The sequence below is a fragment of the Tachysurus fulvidraco genome, chromosome 7 (assembly GCF_022655615.1).
Source record: "Tachysurus fulvidraco isolate hzauxx_2018 chromosome 7, HZAU_PFXX_2.0, whole genome shotgun sequence".
Classification (NCBI taxonomy): domain Eukaryota; kingdom Metazoa; phylum Chordata; class Actinopteri; order Siluriformes; family Bagridae; genus Tachysurus; species Tachysurus fulvidraco.
The window spans coordinates 22,664,633-22,673,716 of NC_062524.1; the positions used below are offsets into that span (position 1 = coordinate 22,664,633).

At 35.8% G+C, this 9,084-nt stretch overlaps 1 pseudogene; it reads right to left on the reverse strand.

The window, feature by feature from the left end:
- Positions 1 to 503: 503 nt before the first annotated feature.
- LOC113635444 lies at positions 504 to 7,342 on the reverse strand (annotated as a pseudogene).
- Between the last annotated feature and the right edge of the window lie 1,742 nt (positions 7,343 to 9,084).

A 9,084-nucleotide genomic window follows, 5' to 3' on the forward strand; every position in this document is an offset into this window, starting at 1 on the left:
GCAAAGGATTTAAGCAAAGCAAATACTGAATGGCAGACTTGCAAATGACACTTCAATGTGCCTTATTTTTCTTTTACTTCGGTAAAGCTGAAACCATTGTTTTCTTTATGGGTGCTACAGAGCTCTTCTTGACCCTTTATGTGATCTCAATTTTTTGAGAGATAAGGCTATCAGATAAAAATATTGATTGTGCTCACCGCTACCTTAATGCCTATTTCATTCTATTTCACCAATACTAACCAATAACCAATAACACACAGTTTACTTTCTAGGGGTTGCAAGACCCACCACTGATTTTACAGTACATCCTGCTGATGGTTTAACAATGTAGTAATTTCTACAAGCAAACATGACAAGTATTCTCTTCATATGGAGAGAAAGAGACGAATTACAGTGATAAGCAAATTATTTACATTGATTAAAGACAGATATATATATATATATATATATATATATATATATATATATATATATATATATATATATATATATATATATATATATAGAGAATCCAGGGTTACAATTGCTTCTGTAAGCAACAGTTCTAACACTTCCTAAGAAACCCAAACCAGTTGGACTGAACGATTTTAGACCAGTGGCACTTACTTCCATTGCTATGAAGTACTTTGAGCGGATTATTTTAACTCGTCTTAAAATACAAACCCAAGCTCACATGGACACATTACAGTTTGCTTACAGAGAGAAACGAGGTGTAGAAGATGCTGTTATAACCCTCTTGAATGGAATTAACAAACATCTTGAAATACCGGCTTCTTGGTACGCATCCTGTTTGCAGACTTCTCAGCTTTTAATACTACCCAGTCACACATATTGATAAAGAAGCTGACAAGCATGGGTGTAAACCTCACTCTTTTAAAGTGGTTTCAGGACTTTTTAACAGGGAGACAACAGTATGTGAGAGCGGGTCACGGTCGGTCAAGAACCATTGTGACAAACACAGGAGTGCCACAAGGATGTGTTTTATCACCATTGTTATTTATATACTAATGATTGTGTCAGTCACCATTCTAACTGTTCACTGATTAAGTTTGCAGACGATGCTGCTTTAGTCGGTTTTTTAACAAATAATAATGAACAGGATTACAGGACTGAGCTTGACCACTTCCATGTATAGTGCAATCAAAACTCACTAATTTTAAACATTTCTAAAACAAAAGAAATGGTGATCGACTTTAGAAAAAAGCACCATCCACTGCAACCTGTTACTATTCAAGGGACTGTTATTGAGACTGTGATGGAATATAAGTATCTCGGCACTATTATTGATTATAAACTCAACTGGTCTGCCAACACACTAGCAAGATACTCAAAAGCACAGCAACGGCTCTATTTCTAGAGGAAACTGTGTAGTTTTAATGCAGACACAACGACCTTGACATTGTTTTACTTAACTTTTATTCAGAGTGTGGTGACTTTCGCCATCCAGTGCTGGGGGGAAGGTCTTTCTGTCCAGAACAGGAACATGCTGGATAAGGTGATTAAAATGGGCAGAAAAATTACTGGATCTAATGTTAAAAGCATCTCCAATCTTACAGATCAGTATACCCTCAATCTGGCATTGAGGATACTGGATGATCCATCACACCCACTTTTCCTAGAGTTCTCCTTACTCCCATCTGGATGTAGATTTCGAATGCAACCAAAAAAAACTAAACGTGCTATTACATCATTTGTACCGAGGAGCATTCAGTTACTGAACAGATTAGACACAGGTACATAGAATTTTTAAATTCCAAATTTTTTAGATATTGGACTGATTATTGTATGCCACTATCATTGTTGTGTTTGTGTTGTTTATGTTTTGTTTTTTTTGTGTCTTCTATGTTTGTAAGGTTGTTGGATGTTGATGTTAATGTTAATGTGGCTTCCTTGAGTGCAAAAGAAATTGCCTTCGGGCAATAAAGGTTTTCAATTACTGTTGACTGATATGCCTTGTTGAAACATTGAAACATTTCACCCAGCACCACCCTGTTAATATGCAGTGAGCCAAAGCATTAATGCAAAACATTTAAGGAAAGTAAACACTCATCAGATTAGCAAATGATTCTTTGATTTGTCTTGTTTTGCTTCAGTAAAACCCTGAACCCAATGCTTGCTACAGAGCTATTATTGACCCCATATGTGAACTCACTTAGAGGTAAAAATATTGACATTTATGAGAGAACATATGCTAATGGTAATGGCTATGCTGTCCTTCTGATGTTATTTCACTATTTTCTCCTTGTTTTCCTTTTCCTGGCTGGAGATATTTGCATCTGTGGATGAAAACAAAGTTATAAAATGTTGCTTTTTAAGATAAATTTCTATTGTGAAAAGAATATTTGAAATTTAAAATGAGAAAATGCTGATTTCAGAACTTGAATGCTTGTATGTTTGCTTTGTGGAATTAAAATGGATTTTTTTTAACAGATGATGCACAAATTCATTTAAATGCTTTTAATTTACTTTTTCCTTACATGATCTACTTCTTATAACAATGCTTCTCACAATATGGTGGTGTGAAACACAGCCACTCAATGGTGGATGGTGTAACAGGGGTTTAAACCTGAACCCAAATGGCCCTCTAGTGGCTGGCTAAACCTTACCTATTCCCATAGTATTAAATGGGAAACATTTCAGAGAAATTCTGTTCATGGTAACAGGTTCAGTTGACATTGATGTCTCCTTCAATATAGTTTCTTATTAAAACATTTTGTGAGTTAAATAAAAGGAGTTATTTTTTTGTGTTAAGCTGATATGAAAGTCTACTCATGAATATTCACCTAAATCAATTACTGAGAGTTGAGCCTGTCTTCTGTGAACCGTTCTAACAAATCCATGTCTTTATGAATGAGTGTTGAGAAGACAGACACTATTGGAAAAAATCATATTGAAACTTGCTTGGATCTTGACATTTTGTAAATAGGCATGTTGGAGTCTCTACAAACATGTGATAAACATTTCCCACGTTCTCTGGAACACAACATTACACATCTATTTTTACAGTGAAGCATGGTGGTGGTTGCATCACGTTATGTGAATGCTTTTTACTAATCCAAAAAGAAAATCAGTTCCAGTATGTGAGAAATTTAAGATTTTGGTTTAGAATTGCCATCCAACAGGAAACCAACACTAAACTTACTGCCAAATATATAAAAATCCAAATCTTCTCTTCAACTTAGTTTCATAACCTTTATTTCACTGCTACATTAAAGTCTATATCATTTCAAGTCAACTGCCTTACAAGTAAATGAACTGTTACTATAATGTGTTAAGATGAGCATGTTAATATCAACTAATCATTTATGTTACAACCATAACCATTGTCAGAACTGCTGAACTTAAAGCATGCCATGCGATTTGAGAATTAAAAGTGCTGTGGTGTAAGTATTTTATAAATTATATGGAAAGTGTCCTTGTTAGTACAAATCTCCCATAGAGCCATGGAACTCTGATACTAATAAACAACGACAGCATGCATGGTGTAATCAGCAGGATTCTGGCAACCGCAGGTACTGTAACTATCCATCTGTCACCGGAATTTCATGGATGTGGTACAGTACAGCGATATCAGCATCATCCCTGCATGATACTCAACATCACAGCACATTAAAAAAAAAAACGAGGGGCAGGAAGAGGGCTTTTCCTGATTATGCAGAAAGGAACAGCTGGAAGTAAACCGAAGCCACAAGTGCATGATACCAAGTAAACCAAAATATTCTAAAGAGAAATTTTAATATAGAAGACATTCCAAGATTATATACAATATACATATACACATTTCTAAGCATTTTATTTGTTACCTTTTGTGAAATATGATACTAGCTATATTTTCTATAAATAAATGAACAAATAAATACACCATGCTTTAAGTGTATCATTACAGCCAAGTCTTTTACTTTGACCTGCAGTTTCCTGGCAAAGAGATCAGTCTTTTATTTGGCTCTCTACTGATCTGTTTTGCCAGATTAACAGATGGCACTGGTGATATTAAATAGAAATGAGTATGCATCCATCTGTATCTATTTGCACTTTGATCTCAAATAATATGACCACATCAGGAAGTTGCTCATTTATTCCAGTATATTCATCTGAAGTTGCTCATTTATTCCAGAATATTCATCTGAATTGTTTCAGGTGTTATTCACTTAGCCATGCAAATCATGAGTACATGATGAGAAAAAAAGCAAAAAGCTGTTCAAATCATTGGCACAAAACAGACAAAATAATGAAATTATACATGAACAGTTTCTGAATTTTTTTTCTATAAAGGAAAAACAAAAAACCCAGAAAACGTTGAATACTTCCAACCACCCATCAGGTTTCCTCGCTCAAGTTTAAGGTAGGTCTTGTCTCCTCTCTCCATGGTAACCAGTCCAGCACTGGTTACTGCCTCACGTGTCACATCCTGGTCCCCTGCAAAGGCTGAGATCACTGGCCAACCATTCAACACCAAGCTTACCTGAGGGGAAGATAAGCAGAGGAATATGTGAACAGGGTGCACTTAGCAGATGAATGTGCCAAGAATGTGAAATGTCATGAATTTCTCAGCTATGATGAAAAAGAGGAGAAATTAAATAAAAAGCACATGGTGTTGGGATAATAGTTATAGTTGTTAATGGAGACTTGCTTCAGAGATAAAGATGTGTGAGTGTAAATGTAGAATTCTAGATTCCAAGAAAAAAAGGTTTCTAAATGTTGTCTCTTAGAAGGATAATGACTCATAGGGTTGCTGTCAGGATTATAGTCTTTCACAGGAAAACACATAGATCCTTGAAATGTCCCCCAGAGGAAACAATTACACTGAAAACAAAATATAGATTTAAAGTAAAAAGTTATTGGTTGTATCCAAGAATTTATTTTTATTTTTTACATGTACTACATCTTAGTGTGATCTTCAATACATATAATTCAACGGTTTACCTGTATTGTTTGTCTATTGTAAACTTTGACCACATGGAAGCTGAAGCTGTACCCCCCCCTTTCTAGGTGCCAGGAAGATGCTCCGTGCAGGGTCAAAATGTCTGAAAATGTTTATCAAGACCTTACAATTAAAACAGAGATTATACAGTAAGATAATTTAAATAAGCTATTCATAGCTTTTTGGTCCACCTTGTCAGTTTTTATTAGTTTGTGTCTGGGTTAGTCATCTTTCATCAGAGGTCAGTTTATGGCCAAATGCTGGCTGTCTGTTTTTGGTTATTTTTGCTTGGTGGACATTATTCATGTGTGTAATGAACATGTAATGTTCACTTTTCGGGTGTTGTTATACTGTTAAATAATATATGTAATTTTTTGGTATAAACTTCTAAAATAACGTAAATGTGAAATATAAATAGAATATAGACTATATGTATAAATAAAATATAGAATATATATGTGGCATTAACTGTACTGACCTGATCAAAGTAAATTGTCATTGTCCGGTTGCTCATCTCTGATGGTTCATGGTTAGTGTTTCGGATAGCAGAAAAAGCAACACGCCCTGTACCAGAGCGACATTCCCAGTGCATTCCCTCCTGATTCTGCAGCTGGAGTGGAGTCACACACTACTAAACACTTCCCCTCAAGTACAATGGGCTCTGTGTCATTCTGAGATTTCACCACAAGCGGAAACCAAAGGAAGATTCCACACAGAGAGAGAAGAACATGACCTAATGCTGGAACATCCATCTCCTTGTTCTGAAATTTTCTTTGATTCTTTGGCGATTGCAGGTAACAATGTGAAATTAAGTAATAGTCAAAAATTTGTAAACTTATTAAAGTTTATTGTCTCTGGATGAGCCTCAAATCATCAGATATATCCAGTTCCGTTAAGTTAATGTTTCAATTTTCTCCACTGTTCTTTTTTTTTTAAATGAAGATGTTTAATCAGTTACAGTATATTAGATAAACATCTTCACAAAAACAGATTGATCAGGATTGAAATAGGAGATATAGTGAACCAGTGAAGCTTGAAATAGAGTTTGTTCTGAAATGAGAAGACACAATAAGAGACAAATATTCATTTGCTGTTGATTTTATAATCCTGACACAAAGTCAGCTTATCATGATCTTAAAATCATTCAACACTGGTAATTTCAATGCAGAAAAGAAAAGAAACGCAGAAATGAATCTATAGCACAGACAAAAATAGAACAGTCTGGAACACACCTGAAAGAAAAAAAAACAACAACAGAGGGTGCAAGATGATGATATCATGCTTTGGCATAGAAAGTAAAGGACATATGCACATCAACATGCAGACACCAAGCAGGAACCTACTGAGAAACCATCTGACTACTATACTCTCGGTAGCATTCCTTAACAAACACCAAATTCAAAATGCTTTCAAAAACATAAATACAATACATGAAGAACACACAGTAAACATATTCTAGGTGAAGAATATTGACCTACAAAAAGATCATACAGTCTGTATATCATATACAGTCAGTATAATATATTCATTACTTTTCTTTTTTTATTCATATGTTTTACTATAAAACACAGATTCATTCTCAGCAGTACTTCATATTTTTAGTTGCTCACACAAAGCAATTGCATACATTTACCTAGACACCTCCTATACAGATTTAAATCATCACTTGGTTTTTTTTGTCATTCTTTTTAGATACAAAAACACATAAGATTAAGAGACACTGATGTAAGAGAACTAAGATACACTTACCACTCCCTGAGTGCATGTCCACAATTTATTGCAGAGACTAAAAGTGGGCAAGAGACTATGATTCGGAAGAGTGTGCAAATATTAACTGTCCCATCGTCTTTTTCTGCCTTAATCGTTTCCTCTCTCTCTCTCTCTCTCTCTCTCTCTCTCTCTCTCTCTCTCTCTCTCTCTCTCTCTCTCTCTCTCTCTCTGTCTCTTTCTCTAATTCCCTGTCCAAAAAACATCCCCTTTTCTTACTCAGTTTTTAATCGCACCATTCTGATGTATGTTATTTTTATACACACTGTCTACCAGCAAACATAATGTATGAACAGTTATATACAGTATCTGTGTTGTCCTAGTATGCTTGGTGCTAAGAATATCTTATTATATATCTTGCAGTAGAAAGACTTGAAAAATCACTTTGCTTAAAAAAAAATCACTTCAGAGGAATAAGCATTTATTAAAATTGTGTCCGGGTAAAGAAAGTCAAATTGTCCTTCAGTTATAAATTATAAATACTACAAAAAATTTCAACCAAATTTTTATATTCCATTAATTATACGTAGAAATGTAAACTTGACTATGTTTTAGCATTCTCTTTCCTGATTGCACTGAGCAGAATTGCCTTATATACTGCACAAACGCATCGAATATCCACTCATCAACCCAGAAAATCTTTGACCAGCTGACTGGTAATGGATCGATTCCTCTGGGTCCTGCCTTTGGAGGAGCAGATGGCCATTGGGCAAAAAGGACCTGCCATCCCCAATGAGTTCCTTAGCATCCTGGAATGCTCTGTGGCCACCCTGGAGATCCCAAAGGACATGCTTACAGAATAAGGTTTGAACAGCAACCTTGTTGGACGTGGCCCAGGAGACATGGGCGCATTGACTCTCCCCATGTCGTTCCATCATCAATTTCATCCAGGATATGCAGGCATGAATTTATCATGTTGGGCCCACTATAAAGGAGGAAACACCAACAAAGGACCTACAACTGGCCAACCAAACCAATAGAGTTCTTGTCCTCCAACCCCTTCGATCCTTCGCTGTGGCATATCTAACCGATGTCATCATCCACTCCTTCACCTGGTCTGACCACTTGTTCCATCTGGGGGAGGTTCTGGGCTTTCCGAGGCTGCTGAAACCACACGAGAAAAAGATCAAGGCTATCAAAGAGCACACCATCCCACTACAAAAAACAGGTATGTGACTTTTTGGGCTTGGTAGGTTATTACTGATGGTTTGTCCCTAACTTTTTCTATATAACTTTCCCCTCTCAGATCTGGTCAAAAAAGGACAGCCGGATTGGGGCAATGGAAGGATTACACCAAATGGGAATTCCTCTGCCTCAAGAAGGCCCTCATCACACATCCAGTACTGAGGAACCCCGACTTTGGCCTCCACTTTTACCGTCCAGATAGATGCATCGGAAACCGACTTGAAAGCCGTCCTTTATCAAGAATTTGAAGGGGAGGAACACCCAGTCCAGGCAAGTTCAGCTCACAAGATTGCTGCACTTTTTTTTTGCCCTCACTTTTGCACAGTAAATTAAGATTGTTTGAAATTAAATTGTTTTGCACCCTGATCCCACAGGTATTATATTGATCGCAGAGGTATTATATTCACTGACAGATACAAGTGTTTACAACCATACAGTACATATGCTACATATGAACCATTTTCATTGTAAATTTTGCAAGATTCTAAATGCCTAAAAACAAGTGTGTAGTGCTAACCAACAAAAAACAAACAAATAACCTCAGATGATAAACAAACAAACAAACAAACAAACAAACAAATAAATAAATCTGATGTCAATATATGGTCATTTTTTCCCAACAAGTCAACCAACATTCAGAATTCAGGTGAGGAAAAAGTATAATACCCTTCATACTGCCACAATCATTAAGAGAGTAATTCACAGTATTTTATCATCAATAAATGTAACTACTTCTATAAAAACAGATCTTTCATTATGTCAAGAAGAAAGGCCATCTTCCATGACTGCTGAGAAACAATTGTTGCTGTGAAATTTTTGAATCTGATAAAATTAGATTAGATTCAAGAATTTCATGGCTTTTTTCCTATTTAGATCTACACCACCCCTTTTAATCTGATTAAACATCTTTAGGATTGAGCTCATTGAGTTGAATGTACATGATTCCTAACAGATTGTTTAACATTCTAAGTAAGAAGGATGGTTTACAAATGGAGAGCCTACACAACTACGACAGTTGCCAATCTTTCCTTGAGTAGGTGTCCCAACAAATTTAGACCAAGGTCAGACAGTTTAATGCTCAGATATTTAAAGTAAAACCAAAGAGATACATCATATGACCTTTAGGTCTCTGTAAGCACATTAAACATTTATGCTCATTATGCATGTTTAAAATGTTCATGAGCACTAAAGTATAAGATCTGTTCTATTTT